The 27889-nt window shown below is 48.4% G+C and overlaps 1 protein-coding gene across 1 annotated transcript in view; it reads left to right on the top strand.

Moving 5' to 3' along the window:
- Positions 1-700: 700 nt before the first annotated feature.
- Positions 701-27889, top strand: part of Zhx2 (zinc fingers and homeoboxes 2) — a 142099-nt gene continuing 114910 nt past the window's right edge. The window contains exon 1 of the mRNA XM_021184022.3: positions 701-1129. The gene's annotated coding sequence lies outside the window, so the exon portion shown is untranslated. The remainder of the gene's footprint in view (positions 1130-27889) is intronic.

Below are 27889 nucleotides of genomic sequence, written 5' to 3'. Positions count from 1 at the left end.
GACTTGGAGGGAAAAAGTTTGAAGATCTTTAACCAGACTGAGCTCGGGCGCAAGCGGAAATCCCCAGCAAAAGTGATCTAACTTCAAGTGGTTATGTAAGTGGGGCGCCTTCTTCCCCGCCCTATTCCCAAGCCCTCTCATTACTATTCCGGGAGTAAAACACATCTCGATTTAAAAAAAAAAAAAAGAAAAAAGAAAAAAGTTTGTTGTTATTTTCTTTCGCCAGAAGGCGGGCGAAACGCAAGCAGAGCCCAGGGCGCGTGACGACCCCACCCGCGTTCTGCCCCCACGCACTGCAGAAGGACCTGGAGTCTGGGGTGTTGCTGGCGCCGGGCAAGCCCTAACGCCCTGCGGTCTCACGGTCCGCCACTCCACGTGGTGAGGATCAACAGTTTGTTGAGCTCATCAGTGACACCTTGAACTTTTCATAAAGAAAATGGGTATTGCACCGAGAGGGTTTGGCCGCGGCCGCGCGCCGGGTCGTGCTCAATAGTCAATGATCTCGCTTGCGCCTCCCCCACCTCTTCCCGCAAAAATTCCAATGAGTCCGTTACTGGACTCAGACTTTTAAGCACCCCCCACCCCCCCCACCCCCATACACCCGGGATGACCACTCATCTGAGCCTTTAGGGGCAGCCTCCCCCCACCAGCAGCTCCCTCCTAAAAATGACATTTGCCGGAGTCTGCGGAGGGGCCTGAATTTCACTTTGTAACTTTCTGCGGAACCCGAGCCCGGGTGGCAGCTCCGGTGGTGGTATCGTATGCAAATACGCATGCTGACGTTACAGATCATGTGGGTTTTGGCGTAGATTCCCCACTGATCGAGGCATTTTCCCCCTTTTTTTTCTTTTTTCTTTTCTTTTTTTTTCTTTTTCTTTTCTTTTTTTTTCTTTTAAAAAATTCTATCAACCGTTCTCCGTACCGGGGCTTTTTTCTGTCTATCTGTCTGTCTGTCTGTCTGCCAGGCTGGCTTTCCCCCACCACCACCTCTTTCCCACGGAGCCCGAGTCGGGCGCCGGGTGGGGAGTGGGGAGTGGGTGGGGGGAGCCAGCAGAGTTCCATTTTGGAACGCCCGTGCCTCGTCTCCGCGTTCCCAGCCCGGGTCCCCGCGTTCGCAGCCCCGGCGCAGGTAAGAAACTTCGCCCCGGCGCGGAGCACCCGCAGCGGGCACCACCAGCCCGGAGCCCGACACGCCGGGCGCCCGCCACTCCAGCCCAACTTTCCCACCGCCGCCGCCGCTCCCGAAAATGTGTTGTTAATGGGACTTGGCCGGGTTAGGAATGGGGGTGCGCGGGAGGGGGGTGTGCAGGCTTTTTTTTTCTTTCTTTCTTTTTTCTTTTTTTTTTTTTTTGAGGGTGGGAGGAAATCCGCGGTTTCGGGGAGAGGAGTACGGAGATTTTTTTTTTTTTATGAAATAGTTTTGATTACAAGTTTGGATAAATGGAAGCCAGACCGAGGAGGAGGAGGAAAAACATGTCTACGTTTCCCTATGTCGACATAAGCCACAAAAAAATATGGCGTCCGCTTTCGACAGGGCGTTACGTAGACCCGACTCTGTTTTTTATTTATTTATTTTGTGGCCGGCTTCCTGCCTTCTTGGCCAAACTGCGGCGCTTTGTGCGAACCGGGCAGGTCCCGCGGGGACTCCACCGGGACGTGGCCCCGTCTCGGCGCTTTTTGGAAGCCTGGGGGCTGCGTGTGGCTGCACCCCTCCCTCCCCCGCTCTCCCCTCTGCTCTCCTCTCCCGGTGACGATTCGCCGTAATGTGGTGGCAGGAAGCATGACGCCGTGTTGAGGCTGCCTCTCCTCGCGTCGCTCCCGGTGGCTGCAGGCGGCCGGCGCGCAGCGCGGCGCGGGCGGCGGGCGAGGGACCTGCGGGCAGGGCCTGAGTGCGGCGCTGTGCCCACGCCCCGCTCAGGTGCGCGGGGAGGGGGATGCGGGGGATGCGCGGACCCCGGGGGCCCTGCTGTCCCTGGCCTGCCGGGACCAGCCGGAGCCCGGGTCTCCCGCCTGAGTGGCCGTGGCGTTTTCCAGTCTGCCCCACAAGAGGTTAAGCATTGCTGGCTGGCGTTGGAGCGTCTTTGTGGCTTCCCCCAGGACTTGGGATCCTGAGCTTTGCAAACTTGCCCTTTCCCTAGCAGCTTTGCAGGAGACCAACAAGCTCGGAAAGTTGGAAAACAGGAGCATCACAGGAACGTCCCTTTGGCCCCCTAGCTGTGCTGTGCTCCGAAGGTGGTGGAGGAGGATGAGGAGGGCTTATCCAACCGGGTGGGTGGAGGAGACCTGTCGCGGCAGCCAAGTCGTGATTTGCCCAGACTTCCACCTGATTGATTGGCTTCAAAGCCAGTGGGGTCTCTGTGTTCCACTGTTCCGCGAAGGCCTTTTGTTGGGGGCGGGGAGGAGGAGGGAGCACCCCTCCCTCTTCAGAGTCAAGGCTCAGCTGGGGCCCCAGGCATCACTGTCCTTTAAAGCCCGGAGTTCTCCATTTGCTGCTCTCTGAAGATCTCTTTCTTTCTGGAAGTGAACAGCTCCTCAATTTTCAGGCCAGCTCCCTGTTGAAGCAGGACCTAGGAGACTGGAATGCCTCTCTGTGACCCCCTAAGCTCTTGGACTTCCCACAACAATTCTCTTAAAGCATACTCTCTCTCGGTTTTTTTGGCTGCTCTAAGAGTAGAGCAGAATTTAATGCCATGGAAGTGAAGAGAGGCTGAGCGCTCCTGGAGACTTAAGTCAAAAGGTGATTTTCTGTTTCTAAGAGCCTCCAGTTTAAGCGGTTCAGACCCAGGGCAGTAATGTCAAAACGCATTTGGATGACGGCCAAGAGGAATAAATATCTTGTTAAATGACCTGTTTGATAGTAAAAATAGACTAATGGGGCCTGCAAGTGGTTCCGTGGGACCAACATAAAGGTTTAAGTTTAAAGTGAAAGTTACGTAAAGCTGTTTACACTTGTTCTTTTAAAGCCAGGGGGAAATCTAAGAATAAGATTTAAAAAAAAAAAATCTCTCCCTGACAATAATCAGGCCTGTGGTGTGTGGAATATTGTTACTGTTTAAAAAAAAAAAAAACCTCCATCACTATTCTATGAACTTGCACCTAACTTTCTAGCAGGGTTTGATGTCAGCTAAGGAGAAAATTCAGAAGGCCGAAGTTTGGGGATAAATCCGTGAGTCATCATTTAAAGAGCGAGGTGGAAAAATAAAAAGCAAATACACTGCAGAACGTTGGATTCCAGGTTGAAAACAGAGGAACTTGATTTGTCCAACGTTGATCACATCCTGGTGCATCAGGCCTTGGTGGTTTTGAGAACACTGTGCCTTTAACAACCCTGGGGGAGGAGGGGAGCGGGGGATCATGTTGCTGTTTGGTAAGTGCTCAGAGTACTGCTGTTACAGTATCTAGGCTTGCTGGATGGTTAGCCTGCTTTATCATGCAATCTTCACCATTACCCCACAAACCAACTATTAGTATTGTCTTTAGATTCTGGTGGAGGAAACGGAGGCTCTTGGAGGTAAAGAAAGCTTGGCCAACCCACAGGCACAATGTATAGAGTCTGTGTTGACGCCATGGCATCCATCTCTGATACAAGGAGGTCTTTACAATGACCAACCACAGGGTCAAGTGCAGGCAGAACTGAGTTCAATAGCTACTGCCCTGGGTCTCCACTCAGGGACTCATCTGGATTTCATTTGTTTCTTCGTTATTTGGCGAGTAAGCATTTGATGCATTTGTTCATTCAACAACTATAATGTTCCGGATACTAACAAGAGCCCACAGTCATTAAACACTTTTCTATGCCAGACACTATCCTATGTGCTTATTATTAGACTATTTTGTCTTCATGACAACCAGGAGATATAGAGGCTCCCGCTCTCTACAGATGAAGAAGCAGACACCCAGAGAGGTCAACTCACTTGTCCTAGAGCAAACAGCTCATGAGTCTCCTGTCAGCACCCGCAGCATTGGTGCTCCCACTGCTGGGATACGGTGTACTGCACCAGACATTGTGGGGATGCTTCGAAGACCAGAGCCCCTGGGCTGGGCACAAAGCTTGGCTCCACACTAATGGAGATGCTGGTGGGATAAAGACCCCCTACCCTCTAGGAGTTTGAACAGACAGTAGGAGAGCTCATTAGGCCCAATCAAGCAGAATTAAGTAAGTGCTATAATTGAGGAAAGCAGCCATTGTGGATGCTCAGGGAGGGTGTGATTGTGCTACTTGCTCAGAGGGCCTCACGGGGACTCTCCTGGAGGGGACAGCATCTAAACTGACCCGTGAGTGAGAAAAAACAATGCCTGGGTGAGGTTGCATAGGATAGCATTGATTCAGCTGTGAGCAACAGAAATTCCGAAGGTCACGTGACATTTTTTGTTGGGGGGGGGGGGAGAGGAATGCTGCCTCAGCTGTATCCTTGGGAACCCAAACTGTGTCTTTTCCTTGTGTCACCCTTAGCATGTGGGTCTTAGGCCTGAGGTTTAAGAGAGGGGGAGTACACTGTCTCCAGGCCTCCAACCAGAGCTATGCTGTATGGTGACCCAAGTGGACCAGGGAGAGATTGATCAAGTGTTCTTAGTCAGGCACATTACTGCTGTGAACATAATGGAGTTTGGATTGTAGGGCAGAAAGGGGGTGAGTAGCTGTTGATTTAGCAGGTAGGATGTCTGAAGTCTCAGATAGGAAGTGGAAAAGAGCTGTGCGGGGAGGGGCTAGAAGCTGTCTGCAGCCTAGGAAGCGGAGAAAGGGATGCGGGAAAAGGTGTGCTGATGTCAGATTTCGCTGTACAGGTGGTTAGATTTACTCTGTAGTGCCAGGAGCCATGGCAGGCTTCTGAGTAGGGACTGTCACATATTTTAAGGAAGGTAAGAGAAAGGCTGAAGCAATGGACCTCGTACCGGCGAACCTGCTTAGCTCTCATTTGACCTAGAATGAAATCAAGGACATTTTCAGAGAGGGGCCAATGTCATCTCGGAGAAAAAAAAGATGGCAGAGTACAATGGAGAGGGAAAAGGAGAGGAGAGTCTTTAGATCCTGCCAGTAGGAATCTAAAATTAAGCCCTTGTACTGAAGAAATGGCCAGGGGGGAATTCATAGATTTCCCTGGCCAGACAGTCTAGCTGAATCAGTGAGCTCTGGGTTCAGTGAGAGACTGTGTCTCAAAAACTAACTCAAAGAGTGATAGAGGTCAATGTGCAATATTGTGCTCTCTACATTGTGTGTGACCACACATGCACATGCCCTCGAGCTCAGGCACACACACACACACACACACACACACCACCCCCCCAAAACCAGAAATCCAAAATTATTTTGAGGCATTTGAGCTGTCCCAGGATGTGTGTGCCTCTTTCAACAGTGATTCAGTGCATGGGGCAGAGGAGGTTGGACAGAGGACTTTACCAGGCAAGCATGTCATTGTCTTCTTCGTGGCCTTTTGGAATTCCTGGGTCAGCTCTACCTCTCAACAACAGAATCGCTTTGGTCCGATCCCTCATTGCTTTAAATCAAGATGTCCTGAGTGGGCCTCAAAGCTGTGTCAGTCTCCTCATGCAAGATTCTCCAGCAGGAGTCAAGTTCTCTGACTCTCTTTGCTCAAACCCTATTGCTTGAACCCAGTTATCTGCCTCTCTGAGCCTTGTGGGTTTTGTTTGTTTGTTTGTTTGTTTTTAGTTGTTTGGTTAGTTTAATTTATTTTGTCTTGAAACAGAACCACTTGTAGCTGCTGTATGGATTATTGTGAAGCTTAAAAAGTTTAGACAAGGGCTTAGCACTTCGTCTAACATGTTATTGGACTCAGCAAACCAACCCCACCACCGTCATGGTCACTGCAGCCTCCTCCAAGGAATGGCGTCCTTGTATCTTGTACTTAGCATGTTCAGTGTTAACCATCCACCAGGGACTCCCCCTGTTCTCAGCTCATCATGTTCTCCTCTTCTCTGAACACAGCCACTCATTCTGTGGCAAATCACAGCAGTAGAAACCCTAAGGAGAGCCTGGTGCCAATCACTGGCACATCCTGTGTGGCATCATGGTCCACACCCTGGCAGAGCCATGCTGAGGGTCACATTGCCATCTCCACGCCCCTTTGGTAGACACTTAGGCGGGCATTGTGTGTAATTGATAAAGTAGTTTCCTTCTAAACTGAAGAGGAAAAAGAGAGAGTAAGACAAGGCACTGTGGTCCTGTTTCTCCTCCCCAGCCCTTCTGTAAAGCCCCCACCCTACGTTGAACAGGTTGTGATATTAAGAGCATCCTCCCACAAGCTGTTTCCTGTTCTGTGCTTGTATTCAAGCATTTAAGAGAGGTTGATTGGCAATGGTGTGTGTGAGAGAGAGACCCCCAAGGAGCAAAGCAGCCTTAACAACACTACTCCAGTATTCACCCCAATTTCTCCAAGAAACAGAAAAGGACAGGACCAGAGAGCCAGGCTCCCTGTGCCCTGGTGGATAGCTTACCCCCTAAAATCCTCAGCTTATACCCCTTCTTCCTCCTATCCTCCCCTCCCCCACCCCACCCCACCCCACTTCCTAATATGAGAAGGTTCCTGGAGATTAAGTCTAGCCACACTGTGTTTACAGCAATAGCTTTTAATATGGAATGCAATCTGCAGTGAATGAAATCTGTGTAATATTGATCCACTGGAAGTTCAATAGTAGGGAGCGTGGCCCAAGTGTTAACTTCCAGGCAAAAGGTTTATCGTCTGCCTGAGGGATACACAGACTTAGTATGCAATGGGAGAGTTACAGGCCTGCGATTTATCTTACAGAGGGAAACCATTTGCCATGCACTGGGAGGAACTGGTTTTTGTACCCTTGGGTACTGGTATGGCCAAAAAGAGTGAGCTCCTTCTTAGGAGAAGGAATCCTTCCTTCTGGGATCTCAGGGCCCATTTGTGAAAGAGAGAAACTGGCCTGGCTGACGAGTGATAAGCAGACGGCCCTGAGTACAGCTTCTCTTCGGTCTGCTTGGATACCTGCAGCTGTAGCTGCAGCACTCTAAACCATCTGCAGAAAGTAGGGGTGGGGGACGAAGAATTCTATGTTAGAGATCAGGCAGCATGCATGGATGTAGACATCAGCTGCATACAGGTGACAGTTTCAAACTAGTATTGCAGGAAAATTCCAGAAAAAAAAACCCTCCTCTGTGGGCCAGCGATACTCCCAGTCTTGTCAGCTCTGACTGGTGAGATCCTGGCTCACCCAGGCACACCACAAGTCCACAAATCAGTTCATCTGAAGAACGGCAGTGGCTACTGTGTGCCAGACACCGGGCTGAATGCTTCCCCTTCATTCTGACACTTAATTGGAGCAGGAGGGGTGACTGGGGAGCTGTGTATGGTCCCACTGCAGAGATTGGAATGCAGAGCTCAGAGACCCAAAGCCCTGGCTCAAGAACACAGAGGGGAGGTAGGTGAGTCACTCAGATCAGTTTGTCTCCAGGACTTTGAAGCACGGGGACAGACAAGCTCCAAGCCAGACTGTGAGGAAGTGTGGAGAGAGAGGCTGGTTTCGACATACTTTGGGACTCTATCTGGTTGCTTGGCCTCTGCAGAGGTTTAGGGAGTGGGCCGACATGTGTACCTGTATGGATACGTACAAGAATATGATCAGAACTGGGATGCTAAATTGTCACCTGTCGTCTGGAGAACAGTGCCACCCTGCCTCAGTCAGGGGGCACCTCCATGCTCTCCTGGACCTGGACAGAAAGAATCTCAGGGAGCCAAAAGCTGTAGAATTGGGACCCGAAGAGGAGCTTGGGCCTTCAGGATGCAGCACAGCCTCGCTGGCCAATGAGGAGCAGGGGTGGAAGGAGCAAGCATAGGGATGGGGGTGGGGAATAGCTGTGTGGCTGTTTTTATACAATAAAAGAGGATCATTGTAATTGGGAACCTTTGAATCATAACACGTCTGCCCATGGCTCTCTCCAGCTGCAGAGCCATTTAGTTAAATAGCACACAGAAAACTCCTTTCAGCTGATATTACGTTCCCGCTGTTCTTAAAATATGAGACAAGGCAGAATTGCTCTAACGACAAAGCCATCTCAGGCTCTCCCAGCCCCTGGGCCTACCCAAAGTCCCCAAAGGATCTCTGTGGCCTGTGGAGGATGACATGTTGAAATTATTTTCATTTAAACTTTGCCTCTGCCTTCCTAGAAACAGATTCAAGATACCTGCACACAGCTTGGCCCAAGCCTGAGGGGATGGTCACGTTAGAGATGGCAGAGGATGGGCTATGGGGAAAGAAAGCACACACCCCACTTCTTGGGATGGGAGTGCTTTGTCTTTTTCTTTTTAATGTCTTTGTGTTGGTGATGTTAGAGTGGATATCGGGGAACATAGGGACTGGAAACGGGAAGCTGGGAAAGGGGGTTATCCTCCAGCCAGGACATTCTGGAGGAGGGGTAAGCTCCAGGCAAGAGCAGGCTGCACTTCAATTGATGCTTCAGCTTCTCTTGGTCTTCTGAAACTGCCATCTACCATCTTCTGGGGAACTTTGTGTTACAAAAATTGATTCTGAGCAGGCAGAGTGCTGCTGCTGCTGCTGCTGCTGCTGCTGCTGCTGCTGCTGCTGCTGCTGCTGCTGCTGCTGCTGCTAGAAATCAGTGTGCAGTTGGACAGTGTATGGCCTTGGTGCTTTTAGAAGGAGAGCGCTGGGTCTCTAAGTGCATAGACTACAATCAGTTGAAAGGACATTCAAGGAAATGAGTTTATTAGTAGGACCCAGGGATGTTCTAGCAACGAGAAACTTTCAAAACCAAGCCCAGTGCAGTGGCACACACCTGCAATGCAGTCCTGGGAGGTAGACACAGGAGAATGACTGCCTTGGTTGAAAAGGGAGTTCTAGGCTACATAGGGCAACAAAGTGACATGATAAGGCCCTGCCTGTATCCAGGCAGAAGGGAGGGAGGAAGGGAGAGAGGGAGAAACTGAGACCTAGGAATCTGTGCCAATCAACCCAGGATCCCACAATCCTAGAGCAGTTCCCTTTGTTGTCTGGCGCAGACACTTCAGGCCTTTCTGCTTGCTTTACCAGCCAGCTCATCTCTGTACTTTTTCCTCCCCACTAACCGGTTCCTCTTTCCTGGCACGAGGGGAGCACCTGCCAGAGTGACAGATCAGTGTCCCTCCTCTCAGGAAGTCCACACACAACAGTCCTGAACCCCCAGCCCACGTAGCTAAGCCTACTGATGTCTTGAGTTCAGTTCTAGGCATTTTGTGGATGTGCTTCTGGAACCCCTAAGAGATATTAGATCTCAGCCTCCTGCGCAAGGCACACAGAAGAGGAAGACGTTTGTCCTGGGATTCCCGAAGCCATGCAGTCTAACACCATCTAGCACCGGGACTAATGAGGCTCCGGGCATACATTGCTTCTTCTACCCCCTGTGCCCATGGTTAGCACAAATGGGGGAACCAGAACTTGAATGCAGCCCTCTAGGATTCAAGACCTGAAGGGTTTTATCCACTTCAGGCCTGATGAATTCAGTAGCTCTTTCTAGGAAGCCGATATCAAAGGGGGGGGGGCACGTTACTCAGAGGTACAGAATCACAAGAGACTCCCAGGTTCATCCCTCAGAGTCTCCTATGTGGGGAACCTTTAGTAAGCTGAGGTAATTATAACAAGCACTTAGTGGCATGAAAACCATATGGTTAGACGGATTTAAATCTCTGGTGTCAGGCTTTGTGAAGCTTGGAGCCACACATAAGTGGGACCCCTCTTTCCTTTTCTTTGTCTTCCTTCCTTCACTCCAGCTCTTTCTTCTTTTCTCCATATGTAGCCCAGGCTGGCCTTGAACTCACAATTCTTCTGCTTGGATTAGAGAAGGTGCAGCTAAGTCTTTTGAATGAGCTCCGTTGAAGATAGCACATTAAATTAACCTACCTAAAGCATACCAGTGCTGCTCTTCAGGATCTTTACCTAATCTATGTAGCCGTCACCACGACGGAACTTCAGAACACTTCCATCACCCCCAAACGGGGAGCACCCATTAGCATCCGCTCTCCGTCAGGCTTACCCCCTCCCCCACTTCCCCCGCTCTGGACGGCTGATCTACACCTTTGCGATCACATAGCCTGCAACCATGAAAAATCATATAGCTTCCTTTACATGGCTTAAAGCACTTGCGGTCATCTGCCGTGGAGTAGTGTGTACCAGTCTTTCATCCCTTGGTATTACCGAACAGTACCACACGGGGAAGATATACCTTATTTTGTTATCTACTCACTAGCTGGTGAGCACTTGGGCTGCTTCCCTTTGGGGGAATTTGAGAAGGCCGCTGTGAACATTTCTGCACATGTGCTTTCATTTACGGATGCATTTTTGTTGCTGTTTGTTTTGTGTTGTTTTGAGACAAGATAGCCCAGGCTGGCATTGAACCCTCAAAGTAGCTCAGGCTGGTCCTCCTGCCTACCTACCTAATGCTGGGATTATAGACATGCAATGCTATAACTCATCTCTGTTGCTGACCTTATCTGACTCAACCTTCTCAACCTCCTGGCCTTTCACAGTTGGGGTATGGAGGGGATACACAATCTATAGGAGGGGACTTGGGGAGTCTACTTTGAAACATTTAGATACAGAAGAGATGTATTAGTTGTTCAAACAATTAGAATGGTGGGTATCTTGTTACTCAGCTTAGTCCAAGGCCACATAGGCCCTGTGTGAGTCTTAGACTCACTCTTAAAGACAGAAGCTCAGGGGTTCTGCTCAGCCTTCCTGCTACTCCTCCTAGCCTTGTGCATATAACATGCTTAGCATCTAGCTACTGGTGATCAGGGCTCTCTATAGAGAAGGTCACCTCTGCCTCACACTGACCACCGATGGTGGAGCTCTGGGGAGACCTCAAGCTAGAACTCTGAGTCTTTCTCCTTTGATTCTCTCCCCTCCCCTTGCTATGAGCGCACCTAGCCTTGACTGAATGGTTGCTCAATAGTTATTAAATTGATAAGTGGAATTGAATACAAGAGAGTTCTCCATGTGTGCTGTGTGTGTGTGTGTGTGTGAGTGTGTGTGTGTGAGTGTGTGTGTGTGAGTGTGTGTGTGTGTGTGAGTGTGTGTGTGTGAGTGTGTGTGTGTGTGAGTGTGTGTGTGAGTGTGTGTGTGTGTATGTGTGTGTGTATGTGTGTGTGTGTATGTGTGTGTGTGTATGTGTGTGTGTGTATGTGTGTGTGTGAGTGTGTGTGTGAGTGTGTGTGTATGTGTGTGTGTGTGTGAGTGTGTGTGTGAGTGTGTGTGTGTGTGTGAGTGTGTGTGTGTGAGTGTGAGTGTGTGAGTGTGTGTGTGTATGTGTGTGTATGTGTGTGTGTGTGAGTGTGTGTGTGAGTGTGTGTGTATGTGTGTGTGAGTGTGTGTGTGTGTGAGTGTGTGTGTGTGAGTGTGTGTGTGTGTGAGTGTGTGTGTGTGTGAGTGTGTGTGTGTGTGTGAGTGTGTGTGTGTGTGAGTGTGAGTGTGTGAGTGTGTGTGTATGTGAGTGTGTGTGTGTATGTGTGTGTGTATGTGTGTGTGTGTATGTGTGTGTGTGTGAGTGTGTGTGTGTATGTGTGTGTGTGAGTGTGTGTGTGTGTGTGAGTGTGTGTGTGAGTGTGTGAGTGTGTGTGTGTATGTGAGTGTGTGTGTGTATGTGTGTGTGTGTATGTGTGTGTGTGAGTGTGTGTGTGTGTGAGTGTGTGTGTGAGTGTGTGTGTGTGTGAGTGTGTGTGTGTGAGTGTGTGTGTGTGAGTGTGTGTGAGTGTGTGTGTGTATGTGAGTGTGTGTGTGTATGTGTGTGTGTATGTGTGTGTGTATGTGTGTGTGTGTGTGAGTGTGTGTGTGTGTATGTGTGTGTGTGTGTATGTGTGTGTGTGTGAGTGTGTGTGTGTATGTGTGTGTGTATGTGTGTGTGTATGTGTGTGTGTGTGTATGTGTGTGTGTGTGTGTGTTGAAACAGGAGAGCAGTATACTATTGGCTTTAACTACACTAAAGTGAATTTTTATTTTTTGGTTTTCTTGTTTGTTTTCTTTTTGTATCTGTGTTTTGTTTTCAAATAAGAAGAGGAAGTCCCACTGGAAGGGCCAATGATTTGTCATCTGTCACCAAGCCCTCCCTCAGCTCCAATGAGGTGTAGTTTGAAAACCCCAAATCCGTTGGCTTTCACTAAACCTTCCCTGGTCACTCGTACCCAGAAGTCCAACCCAAATGCTTCCGGGGTATCAGCAAAGGTATGACAGACTGAAGGGTAAAGTATAGACCGATAAGATGTGGTGCAGCAAGGTAGAGGAGAAAAGCACGCGCCTTAACTCTTACCATCAGGCCTAGTTCTCCAGTTGAACTCTCCAGCCTTCCTAGAAACGAAAGTAACTTCTGACCCATGGGGTCAAGTCCAAATTCCTGACCCTGGTACACTGGCTGTCTTGGAGCCAATTTCTTCGTAGCAGGCAGATTTCCTCTAATTGCTTTACCTCTTGTTGCGTGTGCCCCATTTCAGTTGCTCCAGACCCCTAAGCGCGCCATCCCTTCCCCCATTTATAGCTTTGCACATGGGACTTCCCCACCCACATCCCAACCTTTCCTTTCCTTCTGTGGTGATTCTTGCCCCTCCCCCTGAGAGGCCAGGGTGACCTGAAAAGAGTCGTCACTTCGTGGATTTTGATCTGATTATGTATCTGTTTGCCTGGAGGAGCAGGGAAGGGGAAGGGAAGAGTCACTTTCCACCAACAGAGAGAGCTTCCTGTTTGTTTCTCTGTCTTCTCCGAGCACCAGTTCAGGACTGGCCCACTCTGGGGGCTGAGAATGGATGTCTGCAGAGCGCTTGGGTGGCTGCAAGGGTGAGCAAAAGGCTCTCTTTCCAGAGAGAGACCTCCAGGAGAAGGGTTGTACAGGCTTGGCCCAAGTGCTTAATGCATTGCTGCTCACTGCTGCCCCTGGTGGCAAGTCTGTGCCAAAGGCTTGAAGGACTAACTAGACAGTTTTCAAATAGGAGGCCATGAAGGCCGCTTTGCCCCAGAAGAACTTTATCTTAAATTCAGAGGCTTTTTAGGCAACCTCTGCCTGCCTGCCTGCCTACCCGCCTGCCTGCTCCCAACAGGCTGCCTCATCTGGACACGCAGGCTAGGTATTTTTTGGATCAGCTTCCTGCTTTTGGCAGGGTGTCATTCTTTTTCCTCAGAAGCACCGGGCCTCCCCTTCTGAATGGCAAACGGGGTATATGAGCACTGTCCCTGCAGGGCCTTTCTACTGCTTCCAGTTTTAGACTTACAGAGACTGAACTGGAAACCTAAGTTTAAGTTGGGCAACGGGAAGTGGGGTAAAGTATAGAGCGGTAGGAAGTGGCACAAAAGGGTAGTCGTTCCGGCAGTCAGGAAGCTGAGGCAGGAGGATCATGAGTCCAACTGAGGCCACCCTGTTCCTAAATAAACCAAAACAACATTCTGAAGTATTAAAAAGAGGGGATGAGCTTGCTAGACAACCGCCACTGAAGCAAGCACGGTGTGTGTTAGACCCCTACATAATGTAATTTAAGCTTCCCTAAACTGGTAGGAAATTTACAGCCATTTTCCACAGGAGGAAACTGAGGCTACATGACACGAATCTGATGGAGTACATGGAAGTGGCAGAGCTGTAGTTTAAAGCCACATCTGAGTGACTGCAGAGTCAAAGTATTTTTCATGTCACTCTGTAAAGAGTGACACTGAAGAATCAGTGTCACACCCTTAGCAAGAGGATAAAGAGACCTGCCCTGTCTTCCCCTAGTGTGGCAGACTCTGTTCATGAACAACAAGACTGGAGCCAGCAGGAACATCTTCTCTTTCCTGGCAAAGGTGCTTTGGGCACTACTGCAGCCCCTTGTCCTCATGACACTCTTGTGGTTTTGTCCCCTTGGAACCGGAAGACCAATAACCCTACTGGACCAGGCTGTGCAGTGAGGATCCTTGTTAGGTTTATAACCTCATGTTTGCATGCATGTGTGTGTGTAATAGTGACTAACAGGCCGTTCTTCAAGGAAGGTACGTGAAACTCAGTGACGGTTATTTTTAATTGTCAACTTGACACAGTGTGGAACCACCTGGGAGAAGACCCTCAAGGAAGGACTATCTAGGTCTTGCTAGTCTGTGGTTCTGCCTGTGAGAGTTAACATGGTGGAAAAACCCACCCTGCATATGGGTGCTACCATTTCATGGGCTGAGCCCTGAACTGTGTAAGAGTGAAATCAATTGAGCTAAGGAGTACGTACGCAGACATTCATTTCTCTCTGCTCTTGACTGAATGTGGTATGGCCAGCTGTCCCCCGTCCCTCCTACCTTAACTTCCCTACTCTGAGGAGCTGTGACCCAGAATTGTAAGGTGAAACAAACCCCCCTTTCTCCCAAGATGATCTATGTTGGGTTACTTGTCTCACCAACAAAAATAAAATTTGAGATGACCTCCAGACTAGCATAAGATGTGATGCTGTGTGTGTGACAGATAAGCCCCACTCTCCCAGGGGCTTAACAAACTGGGGTTTGCCTCTCAGGAAGTCAGTCCCCTGAAGGGTCCAACCACCCTCCAGATAGCTTTATTTCAAACTCTGACTGGTCCAGGCTGCCGAGATTTTATAGTTGTGACATTTGAAGCCACCAGCTTTCTGGCTGCTGCAGCAAAGAAAGAGAGAGGGACATCGAGCCACTCTCAGAGATGCCACACGTGCTCACACGGGGAGCCTGGGCAGTGTTCGGTGTGCCTGACTCCTTGTTCCATAGCAAGGGGGCTCTGCCCATCAGAGCCCTGGCTGTGCTGCTCCAGCAAACACCACCTGCATCTGCTCTGTTTTGGTCTTTGTGTGCTGAAATACCAAAAGCTTTCGCCCACCTCTGGTAGCGCCTGCTCTTCTAGAGTTAAGACACGGCCCTTGCTTGAATTGGGAGTCAGGACCACAATAATTATTAGCAGCAAAGCCAAGGCCTAAGCAAAACCATCCAGGAACTTAGTCCAGGGGGCATCTTACAGCTTTAAAGGCAGCACCAAGTTCCCCTCTCAGTGAAAGGTGAAGGAGCCATCGTAGGAAAGTGAAAAGCCACCAAACATTTTGTTGTTGTTGTTGTAATGTATTACCTATTTGTCTTTCATGTACACTTAGGAGCCTACCATTACAGTTTAGGTTGGCACTGAACAATCCGTGTAGCATAAAGGTTAACATTCAGTGAGGGCCTAACTTACTGCGAAGCATCCCGATACGACTGCTAACGGCCCCAGTTCACCCCAGCCGTCAGCGTGCCGCCCTTCCACAGCACTATTGCTGAAGCTTGTACACTCCACCCGTGTGAGGTCATTGCTGTTTCTCTCCTCCTGAAAGAGGCTTGGGGAATCTCCATGGAACAATTGAGAAAAGTGAGAGAACATTTAAAAGTATAGCTAAGAAAGGGTCCAGCTGAGCCTCACTGTGCAGAGGAATGGCTGACTCGATACGCAACACTGTTAGGCAGCGCCCCAAGGGCCAGGGCTTAACTCTCAGGACTCACAGGGTTTTACACATTCTGCTCCACCCAGCCATTCTGGGGTCAGTCCGAAGCCGTTGGGATTCTGGGTGCTTGGCTTGTTTCTGCGTGTGGTGTTCCTACAGGAAGCAAGCACAGGATTGCTATATGGTAGGTACCGCATTAAATGTTAGGCCTATCGTAATGGCAAAATGAAACACGTCTTTTTCCATTCAAATCTGTTTAGTTCTTCTTCAAAGGATCCCTTAAGAACCTTGAGCTCAGCACTCTGGTCAGGAACGGTTGGTTGTCTGTTCAGATTTTGGCTCTGAAACGTTGCCTGGCAGATGGGTTCCACGTGGGCAGCAAGCCTTCTTCCACCAGCCAATCCTGGGACTACCCAGCAGGCAGTGTGTGTGTGACCGACTTTGCACTGGTTTCTGTGGTGACCAGTCAGCTGACCGCCTTCAAGTTCATCTAGTCCAGCCAGCCGTGGCTTTATAAGATGGGGAATGTGGACTCTCCCTAGCCTCTGAATTACTCAGGGTCCCATTGCTAGTATGAAGTGTCTCCAGGTTAGAGGTGGTTTCATAATACCGCCCTGTATAAATGGTACAGTGATGCCTCCTCTTTAGGGAATTAAAGAATGCCCCGTAAATCACTTTTTGCCCTTGTGACACTTAAGACCGTTTTCTTTTGCTTCTCCTCTCTACCTATAGTGTCGAGGACTGACAGTGACCCAGGACTGTCTTCTCATCTGTTGGCAAGACTCAAGGGACCAATCATAGTTGTAATATCTGTCTCAGAAGAGCAGACTGTGTCCAGCCTTAAATGTGTGCCAGTGGAACCTGGGCTAGAACCTTGTGATTCCTTTTCTTGTTTGGTTTTTAATATCAGAATTTCAGGCCAAGTTCTCTGCTGAAGACAGGTGTTTAGCCTGGTGGTAGTGGTGTAGGCAGCAGGCAGAGTTTGAGGCCAGCCTGGCCTACAGAGTGAGTTCCAGGACAGCCAGGGCAACACAAAGAACCCAGACTTGAAAATAAAAAGGAAAGAAATAAAGAACCAAAAGAAAAAGACAATTATTTAAAACTATGGATAGGAAAGAGACTAGGAGAGAAAAAAGAAATGTGTTATTAATTATTAGTTGGGACATCCTGAGCTACATAATGAATTCTAGGTCAATGTAGTCTATGAAATAAGTGTGTGTGCGTGTGTGTGTGTGTGTGTGTCTGTGTGTCTGTGTGTGTGCACGAGTGCGCGCACGCACGTGCATGCTTTGGAGCCCTAAGGTCAATATCAGGAGTCTTTTCTTAATTACTTCCTTTATTATTTGAGACAAAGAATTATTAATAGATCATTAATTTCACTAAGCTGGCTAGCCAGTGCTCTGCCCCGCCCATTCCTGGGCCGTCGAGTGTTCCTCCACCCTTGGCCTCTTACATGGTCTAGAGAGCCGAACTCAGGTGCTTGTACCCGCACTCTGCCAGTTGAGCCATCTCCCCAGCCTAAAGTCCATGGATTTTTTTTTTATCACATGGTTTAAATATTAAAATGTGCTGCCCAGCTAATGGGACTGGTTTAATTACGCAGCAGAATCAGAGAACTCGAGAGGTCATCAGCCCCCTGGGAAGCCAGGAAAGGCACCTCTGGTCTGGGCCTCTCTTGCTGGCAAGCTTAGACAGTGTGATTGCATCCTCGGCTGTGGGAAGCAGTCTTGTTCCTGAGAATCTAAGAGAGTTCTGTCTGCCTGCCCCCAGCACCTTTCCTCTAAAGGAGTAGCAGGTATCTGAAGCAGCATTCGAGGGCAGAGAATGCTTTTGCTTCCTCCTAGCCCAGGCTGGAAACAGTCTGCCCTACAGACTTTGTTCCTGAGAGCCAAAGAAGCGAGTCACCATTATATCCCTTCCATCTCAGCCTGTGTCCCTTCCTCTGCCCTGGATCTATGCAGCGGCCATAGCCAGAATCCTGGTGGCCCCAGCTCTTCTGCTCTGGTAATCATCCCTAAGGCATCTGGTGACCTGCCTGTAACCCTTGGCCTCTTCAGTCCCAGACAGCATAGCCAAGCCCCCAGGCTGCAATGGCCACCCTTTCTGCAGGGTGGGCGCTTAGTGCATATACATGGAATTTCTCAGTGCTGATGGACCCACAGTGACCCTTATCTGAGATATAGGCAGTTGGAGACTTGGCACACTGGTGATTTGTCCTGGCAACAGATGAGACATCTTTGTACCCTGTGCTGTTGGTAACCCCAAAGGCAATGCTGGAGTTAATCATGAGAGTAGCGGGTGGTCATTTACAAGCCAAGTCTTTTCCCTGGAGAAGACAGAGAGGGAGGGAGGGAGGGAAGGAGAGTGGGGGAAAGGAGAGAAAGGAGGGAGGCAGGCAAGAACAGAGAGAATTTTCCTCATTTCCCATGCATGTTGGGGGCTTGCCTGGAAGACATGCAAGCAAAATCAAGCCCACATCTGGAATTACTCTGCACATGTAGACAGGTGCACAACCTTGACATCCGCAGACACACATGCAACCTGGTGGTCTGCTTTGTGGAGTTCCCATTTGTAGATGCCTCACTCTGTCTGTCCCGACTTTTGGCAAATGGAAAAAGCTATACATTTGTATAGCATTTGGAGGCTTGTTTAATAGCAAATCTGTAAAGCACCCCAAATCCTAGGTTATCAGTCAGGGGCTCGTTATTGCTAATTATCTATTCATCCTGGATATATGTAATAAAAGTCTCAGGACCTATTGGGCAAATTATCTTTTTTTAATAGAATAGTTACTTAAGTCAACATATTCCTGCACCTCTCCCAAGACGACTCCTTTTGTAAAGACGAAATGAATTTTATAGGTTGAGATTGACAGCTTTTCTAATGAGCAAGATTTTGATATGGAGTTTATTTTATTAAATTTGGGGGGAGTCTGGGGAACATGATGGGTGTTTTTATTTCAGAAAGTAAATTCAGGATCTTAAGAGACACAAATATTTACTGTATCCTCTCACCATCCCCCAAAATGCGTTTTTGAAGTGGGATGTAGCTAATGGCCCACCCTCTCTCTGTTTGAATATACTGTCGTGGAACTTTCTACTATGGAGCACACAGCCCGAGAGAAGTTCATGAACAGGCAGGGCTTGGGAGAGTAGAAGCCAACTCCGCCATCCTGCTGCTGTCTTTGAGCTAGTCATTCACCCCTCTCTTTCCTCCCATTCACGGTAAGGGGAGGGCTCAGTTTCCCCCACCTGCCTTCTGGGCTCTGAATCCTGTTTCTCAGTGGGCTACCCATCGGGCTGGCTCTGCCCAGTCCAAACTGACAGGCATCTGCAGGTGGGACTAGCCTATCACAAGTCCATTGGCTCCCAAGTTCTTGGGAGTAACCAGTTGACTTAAGCCTTTCTGGAATTCTTGTAAGAGAACTTGACTTGCCACCTAAACTGTTCCTGTGGAGCCGAATCTGTCCTGACAGTTCCTTGGAAAGCCAGCACAGTGCTGAGCAAGCCAGCATGCCTTCTGCAGGTCCAAGCCAGTGCGTTCCAGAGCACTGTCTGTAACCGATTTAAGGAGAAGGTGCTAGAAAGGGGGAAAGAAAGGGTGGCAGGGGGTGGGGCAGGAAAGGGCTGGCAGGTTCTCAGTCCCAGAGCCTGGATGGAAAAGTGAGTGGGTCACGGTAAGGGGAGGGCGCATGCGCACTGAGGAGCTGGCCACAGGGCCCTCCCTCCTCCCCTTCTGGAATGCAATGTGTATTTACTGCCCCGTGGAACCCAGTTTCTCTCAGGAAGTCATTTTTTCCAGGGCTAGAGGAGAGTAGCAGACTATCTCTCTGGAGAACTCCGCCACTCCTGGAGTCAGAACTCTTGGGGATCAAGGGGTGGTGACTACAGGGGAGCTGAGTCAGAAGATGATATTGAGGATATATGAATGACCCCCACCCTGTTGACCTTACTCGTGACCCCACTCCTGCTGCGAGACTGGGAAGGAAGTGAAGATAGAAAACTAAAAACAGCGTAGTAACTCCAACCTTCTCTCTTTCCAGCCCCAGACAGTCCCAAAGGACTACGGCCAGCGGAAGTGTAGCCCCTATCTTAGTCGGGCAGGTGGGGCATCATCTTTTGCTGAGGGTTCCCACTGGAGAGACAGGGATCTTCCCCTTCCTTCACAGGTTTTTGCTGGAGCTTTCTCTACTATGACATCCAAGTCTCAGCTCTCCCCCAAACAGGATACTCTCTAACTGGTCCCTAAGTCATGTTCCTCTATCCTATAACCCATACCCAAGCCCAAGACTGCTTGGCTTGGATGGGTCTTTGTTCTGAAGTTGTCCTAGGCCTCAGCTGTGAGCTGGTGTTTAGGAGCAGTGCCCTAGCCTCTGCACTTTCCCCCAGAAACTCCAGATTGTGTCTAGCCCCCTGGAAGTATAAAAACGTCCCACTAAGACCCCGGGTCCAAATTACTCCCCTTCCTGTCTTCCCATCCCTCTCCACTCTCTGTAATGGTCCTTATTTTTTCCTTGGCCCAGTAGTTCTCTACCTGGCAGCACACTGCACTCACCTAAGAAGTTTCTAGAAACCCCTTTCATACCCGACCATACCTTAATCATTAAACCTGACTCTCTTGGGTGTGGAAACTCTTCAAAAAGTGTCCCAAATCAGTCTGGAGGCCTTCCTGTAGGCTCTCTGATCCCCCGTGGATAGTAAGCCACCACAGAGAAGGACACGTAGTGGGCTTTGGTTGCCACTGCGTTGTCAGCAATTAGAACAATGCTTGCAGCCCTGTAGGGACTCGAGACTAAGACTGAGCAGTGAAGGAATGTTCCAGAAACTCCATCATCCCTCATGGGTGGGTTCTCTGGAGGGAGTCTTTCATTTTTGTTACTCATCCAACAAACATCAAGTGTTTGCTGCTGTGCCAGGAGCAGGAGCAAAGTCTAAAGTGGGAAGACATGGAGAGTGTGACCCCAGGAGCCTCCCGTGTCTAGGTGCCAGGTGCAGATGGCAGTTAGAATGCAAAGCAAGCTGGCTGCCCCCAACAGGCACCAGACACCCTGCACCCCTGTGGAAGGTGTTCCGCTCATATTTTCACACTTGCTAATCCACACAGTTCTTCACAGTAGGTGCTGCTGCTGTTTCCCAGGGGAGAAAACTAGGCTCCAGGGAGTTACCTAATGCCCCCCAGAGTCACCCGATGCAAAGTCAGGTCTGCCTCTTGAAAATCATTCACTCTTTGCATCACTTCTTGCCATGGGCAGAGGTGAGACTGGATGGGAGGCTTGTGGGTCCCCATGAGCAAGGCAGATGCTACAAAGAGAAACCCTGCCCCAATCACGGATTCAAGAAAGTTACCCCAAGCTCTTCTGTGCTCTGATACCAAGATTGTCTGGATTCAGGCTTCTTAGGAGCAGACCCCAAGGCAAAGACTGACCTAAAACAGTTCTTTGATAAGGGGAGGACCACTGGTGGCCAGCATGGAGAAAGTTCAATAAGAGAAGGTAGTCCAGACAAGCAAGTCACTGTGCCGGATAGCTAGAACTAAATCCTGTTGTAAAACTGGGCACCACAGAAAACCACACTTCTCGGGGTTGTCTCACAAAATATTATGATCCTTACTTAATTATAGTGTTCCTTTGGCCTTTATACCTCTGTTTTCCCATCTGTGGAAATGGACACAAACAGGCTCTATTACAAGCACACATTAGAAAAAAACTCATAAACACTGCCTACACCATGGAGTACTGTAGGGGCAGCTGACTCAGGTATCCAACAAGAAAGAAGTGCTGTACACAAAGCCAAGAGAGTTTATGAACTGCTTTATAGACAGGCAGGATTAAACAGGATCTGCAAGAGCAAAAAGAAAAAACAAAAACAAAACAACAACAACAACAAAACAAAACCACAGAACAAAACAAAAAGCCCAAGAACTAGACAAGAACTAGATGACAAGGCTGGAAGTTCTGCCTGAAGGAGCCAGAGGAGGGTTGGCCTGGGACTCAGGAGAAAGACTGTCCCATTTAAGAGCTGGTGTACCGGCCAATATTGACCCATGCCTAATGAGGCCAGACACCCTGCTAGATACACTGAGACATGCAAGCTATATTCACAGTGAGGGTTGCCCTTGCCCCATTCTGCAGGCTGGAAGCCTGAGGCTCAAGACTGTCTTTTGCTCTGGTCTCACAGTGGGAAAGGAGAGCCGGGATCTCTATGCAATGACTTGGACCTTTGACTTTCATCACTCTTTCCTTCTTCCCACTGTCAGAGCTCAGCAGGAGATGGAGAGAGGCTGCTGTAGCAATGACAATGGTAGCACAGAGGGTAAAGCAGGCCGGCAGTGGGTCTGCAGGGAGATCTGACCCAGAGCAGCCTGCCAGGGAGCTGCTCGTGCTGTCCCTGTTAGATCATCAGGGATGGAGCAAGGCCTGGCTCCTCGTGGGCAGCCTCAGAGATTTTCCAGTGAGTGAGCCACTGACCTATTAACTACAAATCAGACCATCACTCAGGCCCTAAATAGCGTTGTTACCGAATAATATAATTGAAAGTATTATCCCTTTAAGCTTCTGCTAATGGAGAAAATAAACCATTTGTTCCTAAGGGTTTTGAAAACTATATATCTGTTGATTGAGGGAATCCTTTTTTTTTTTTTTTTTACATTCATTCAGAATTCTACACTGCATGTGAAGGAAAACAGAAACATTACAATCAGGGGTTATAGGTAGAAAGAACAAAATATTGATGTGTGAGACATTTGGTGGTGAAGGGCTTGTCCTTGTGAGACATTTGGTGGTGAATTCACTTGTCCTTGAAGTGAAGGGCTTAAGGCTCCTGCTTGTGGGGCCAGGGATCCATGGAGAGGACATGGGATGGCCACAGTGAGGGTTAAGATCACAGCGATGATGATATATGTAGGGTCCAAGGTTAATGGCAGCATCTACTGACTTCTTGCATCAGCCACCCTGACCCTCGAGACAGGTCCCTTACCTTTTTCCAGCTCATTTACTCATCATATAATGGAGCTTATAATTCCAATTTTAAATACTTGTAAGACACTACTGGTCTATTTTTGCCCGACTCCTCATCCATGTGAGGGCCACACAGCTATATCTGAAGATAAGAAACGTCAGGGTGAGAGACAGCAGCACCAGCAGTAATAGCACAATAGTAATGCTAACAGTAATAGCAATAGCCTGGGCTTCTTCAACATTCCTACCCACAACCCCTTTCACCAAGAGGTCTTTCTATAATGCCCAATATATAGGTATATAAAATAGATACACAAATAGAAGTTGCTGAATAAATCATGAAGAAATGCCTCTTACTATAATTCCTTAATATATATATATATTTATTTACATCATATTTTTCATGAAAACAAATCACACAGTGATGAGACAGATGTATTAGTTTATTCTTTCATAACTATAAAGATTTAAACCTTGGCTGAGAGTTTGATTTCTTAAGTCACACAACATCTTCAACATTTTTCAGATATAGTAAATACACAAGACTAAGAGGCAGACAGATGTTTAGGGCCATTTCAGAAGCTGTAGGGAATCCTATCTTAACCCCAAGTGAAACTTCAGTTAACAGTTTTATATGAAACCTGTCACCCACGCAGATAGTAACTTTTAAAATCCAGCATCCTAACCTAGCACAATTCAAAGGTATAGTCATTTGACACTTCTGTGCTGAGCAACGCTGGTAGGCAAATATTCAAGTCTTTGTTTTCTGTACTTACACCATTTTGTTTCTGTGAGATCTGGATTTTTGCATGGATAATGAAAGACACTAGAACTCATAACATGTATTAATCATAATCATAATATACAAAATCACTAATTAAGCTGGGTGTTTGTAGTGTGTGCAGTAGGCCACACATGCAAAGCAAAGCATGTATCTTGTATGTTCACAACCAAGGACTCAGTGACATCATAAGACGCAACATGGCGAGTGTAGCCATAAACAGCTGGTATTCGGTACACATCTGATTTCTAGTTCACCTCTGGCCATCACACATCTTCAGAAACCTTTTACTGTTGCTGATTTGTTTTTGTTCAGTTACATCGCTACTCCACCCTATAGGTTAAGAAGCTGGGTTCTAGAGGGTGCCCTCACTATTCAGCAGGATCCACAGGCTATCTGCTAACTCACGAGTCAGGGTGACAGCTGAGGAGCCAGTCACAGAGAAGGGGGACACTATGCCGATCACCAAGCCAGTGAGTGAATGCCCTCAAAGATTTGCACCCAGCTTCCCTGGGTTGACTCTTCTAGCAATGCATACACATCTTAACAGGAACCACAGAGCCAAAGGAAGCCATGTCCTTTAAAAGCTAGATCTGGAAGGAACTGGGATGCTTTGTGTCTCTGGAATGAGATGGTAATAAATGCCATTAATCCTACCTCCTCAAATGAGAGACAGGACACTTGGAGGTCCTGAAGTCATGCCACATTTGGACTGAAACAGCAACCAAATTTGCCATGCTTGCAAGAGAATGAATCAGAAGTCTCTACAAGGTCTCCCATGAAAAGGAAGCATACCTGCATGTCACTTTGGCACAGTTAGTTACGTCCACCCTGAGTTCTTGCAGACAACAGAGGACGCAGAAGCCCCGTACCTTCTGGCAGGCATGTTTGTGTCCCAGAATTTATGGAGAGAGGCAGATGCGAGCCTGATACCTGCCCTCTCCCACACAACCCCTTTCATCTCCATCCCCACCCCACCACCCATCCTGGACACATTTATGTGGCCACTTTATCATCTGTAAGCAAGGGTCATGGTTGTATAGTTGCTATCTAGTCTATCTGCATATTAAAGTGTTCTGTACTTAAACAAGTCATACACTAAAAATAGTTACAAAGGGGGTTAGAAAAAATGGCCTTTGGGGGAACGTGATGGAAGTGGGTAGGTTATAAACGGGTGTGTTTTGTTATAAACCTTTCGACCGCGGGCTTGTCTTTCTTTGCTAAAAAGGTATTTTTAGACATCTTTGAGAGGTTATGCAAGTCCAATGCTATGCACAGTGCTTAGCAAGTGGTAAGCACTTAGTAAACAGAGGCCACTCATTTCCATGCAGCAGGCTGACTTGCTGGCACTGAATGGCTCAGAAGGAACTTAGGGTTCCCTAATTCAACTGCTTGCAGTCCTAAAGCTCCAGAATTCCAGGACGGGAATGGGAATACACAGGTCTCAGCAGCGTCCCTCTCACCAACCGGGCCCTCTGATGCCTTCTCACCCCGCTCCACGAGTATCTCTTCCTCACCCCCAGTCCTACTTGCTAAATAGGGTAGGTGGGCATGTACCACAGTTCTGATCTAGTTGGAACCTTTACCAGAGTCAGCCTCGGGAGCCTCAGTCCTCATGTTTCCAGGCCATTTCTAACGCTGTGCTGGACAACTGAAGGGACAAAGAAAAGGTTAGGCGAATCCAGCACGGGCTTGCCAAAATCAGGAAGAGCCAGCTTTCCTTCATTTTTTAAAAATGTTTTCTGAGCTGCTGAATGACGGGGGTAGAAGCAATGAATCAATCAGGTATCCCTGCCTTTGAAATCAAGGTACCTGAGGAGGCTAGTCATCTGTCCCTTGGACAAAAGGGTCACAAGAAAACTGCAGATGGATCCCGATGACATCAGCTGGGCTGGGGGACCAGTTTGGGAGCTTGGATTCTCTGGATTTACTGCCATTCTGTTCGCGTTTTCATTTGCAGCTTGTATGCCCTTAAGCGCTCCCTACTGGCATTCTCTAGCTTGTAGGCCTCAGAATGCTCACTGGTACTTATGACCCAATATGACAAATGAAGGCACTTTACAATCCCCCAATGACCTGACTGTAAAACTGTAGGAAACTGTAACCCTGCCTCCCTACTGGCTTGCTTGGATCACTAAATGTAACAACACAGAAAATGCTTAACCTGTAGCCCCAGTGCTTACAAGTATCCAGTACAAGGTCACTGTCACTTCTTTGTGGCCAGAGATGACCTGAAGTTGGAAGCCATGATGTCTCAACAGACAGGAAGGATGAATGAAATCTAGTGACTGAGACATGGTGGTAGGGGCTCTGTGGATACAGATGCAGGCGGACCCGCAGTGGATGACGGACATAAAACACATCTTTTAACAGCATCCTATGAGTTACTTTACTTGTTGCTGCAATAAAATACCCAGAGGAAGCGATGTCAGGGATGACGGTTATTTTAGGCATAGAAGGCATAGCATCAGAAGCGGCTGTCAGTTGTGGCAGCAGGAGCCTGGGACAGCTGGTCACTTTGCCTTCGCAGTCAGGAAGCAAAGAGACGTGAATGCTGGAGCTCAGCTCGCTTTCTCCCTGTTACTGAGCCTAGAGCCCTGGCCATGGGGGAAAGTGCTACCCACATTTAATATGGTTCTTCCCACTTCCGTTAACACGATTTAGAAATTCCCCACAGATGTGCCCAAGGTCTTTCTTCTGGGGCTGTGGAAATCCAGGCCAGTTGAGCATAAGGGTAAGCCATGGGCTGCTGAGCATGCAGATAAGCCATGGGTAGCAAAGTGAAGCACTGACCACTCCCCTCCCCTAAGAGTACAGACCCCAGCACAGACTCGTTCAGCTTCAGTTATTGTGGGTAAAGTGGAACACCCACAAAAATAACATGTCAAAAAAGCATGGCTGGGATTGTGGACAGTCTGGAACAAGGTGGTGGATGGTTTTCTTTTTAAAGCTGGGAGTATTTGGTGTTGGTGTTTGGGGCTCAGCAAGTGGTACAACGCCACTAACTGAGCAGCTTCAGAACCACGTAGGCAGAGTGAAGAGCCAGACAGCTGAAGATCAAAATACACACAGTGTTGCTGAGCAAGGCAAACTTGAGACCATGACCCAAGTCCACTAGGCAACTGGCTACTCTGACATGCCCTGCCCTGGTGACCTCCAATGCAAGAGCCCAGCAAGGGAACTTGGAATCTTCCAGGCAGAGTCTTGCACAGAGCAAGCCATTGCTGCTCTCTGATGGGCTGAAGCCAGGCCAAGAAATCTCTACGGGAGACCAACCGCAGCAAGGCAAAAGAGGGAGAGGGTCCTTACCAGCTCACTCATTCGGGGCCACATCCCCTAGAGGAAAAGTAGGGTTCATGGTAACAGGATGGGCCCTGGGTGCTGGATAAAGATGCTTCGGTATAGAGAGAAGGCAGGAGAGAAACTATTCTGGCCTCTCACGTTTAGGAAGGCTGCTGAGAATTTGGCCACCATGCACCATATATATATATATATATATATATATATATATATATATATATATATATATATATATATATATATATATGATGCATATTGTTCATCCATACATTGAGTCTCCAAATATTTGTTTCTAACCTGTTCTGTACCAGGTGTTCTTCTTGGGCTTTGAGAAGGAAGAAAATGAAGACTTTTTTTCTTCTCTTTGAACTTACATTTTTGACCTGGGGAGAGACAGAAAAGGCCATGCTCATGCTAAGTAGTAAATGATAGGCTCGGCTAGAAAGGGGAAGTTAGTTGTTAATGGGGCAGCGAGCAAATTGAAGGGGGTGAAGGACTGTGCTACTGGGGTTATTTGGAGAAAGAGGAGTCCAGAGAAGGGGACAGTTGGGACCAAGGCCATATGGCAAGTGTGTGCTTAAGACAGAGGAAACAAAGACAACAGTGGATGTATCAGAATAGCTGAGTTCCAGAGGACACTAAGGCTGGGTGACACAGTGCCACAAAGCCAAAGACCTCATCCATGGCAGCTCCGGTAGCTGCGGCCATTTGATCTTTTTTTTTTTAAGACATGAATGGACTGAGATGTGTAGCCAAAATCCTCCTTTGTTTTACCACTGAGAATATTCATACCAAGGAGAGGAAAACAACTTGTCAGTGACCACAAAATAGGATCAGAGCATGGAGCTGGGACATAGCTCCCCTGTGTCTCTGTCCAGGGTACTCTTCTTCCATGTCTTTGCTCTGGATGTGGACCTCCTATGAAGAAGGTGACTGAGCCTCTCTGGAAGCTTCGTACATAGATGGCGGGACTCTTAGCACTGCTTTTATGGCATATCAGACTTCTACATTGACAATAATAGAACTTCTGTCCTAGTGGAGGATGTACTGTGGGGCATCGTTGCTAACATGCCAAAGGTTACACTAGCAAATCCAGGGTGAGGGAAGGGAGACCACTGGCCTACAGTACGATCACAACATCAGCATTAATGCATCATGTTGAGCAAGCAAGCCCTACTTCCTGGGAACCTGGCCCTGTTGTAAAATGCCTGCATCTGACAATCGGTTACCCTTGACCACCACCTTAAGAGACAAGCTCTGGTTCTTTCCCTCATTGTAGAGCAGAGGGAACCAAGCTGATGTAATTAGTCCAAATGCATGCCACAGATAAGTAGCTGAGCCAGCCTGGAAGCCTGGGCTACTGGCTTAAGCATCTGCCTTCTTGACGCGTCTGATCACAGACAGTGGCCAGACCCAAGGAAGACTGTAGCAATGGCCAGGCTC

The sequence above is a fragment of the Mus caroli genome, unplaced genomic scaffold (genome assembly GCF_978045245.1).
Source record: "Mus caroli unplaced genomic scaffold, Mus_caroli_1 scaffold_16, whole genome shotgun sequence".
Classification (NCBI taxonomy): domain Eukaryota; kingdom Metazoa; phylum Chordata; class Mammalia; order Rodentia; family Muridae; genus Mus; species Mus caroli.
This window is presented reverse-complemented; position numbering and strand designations above follow the sequence as displayed.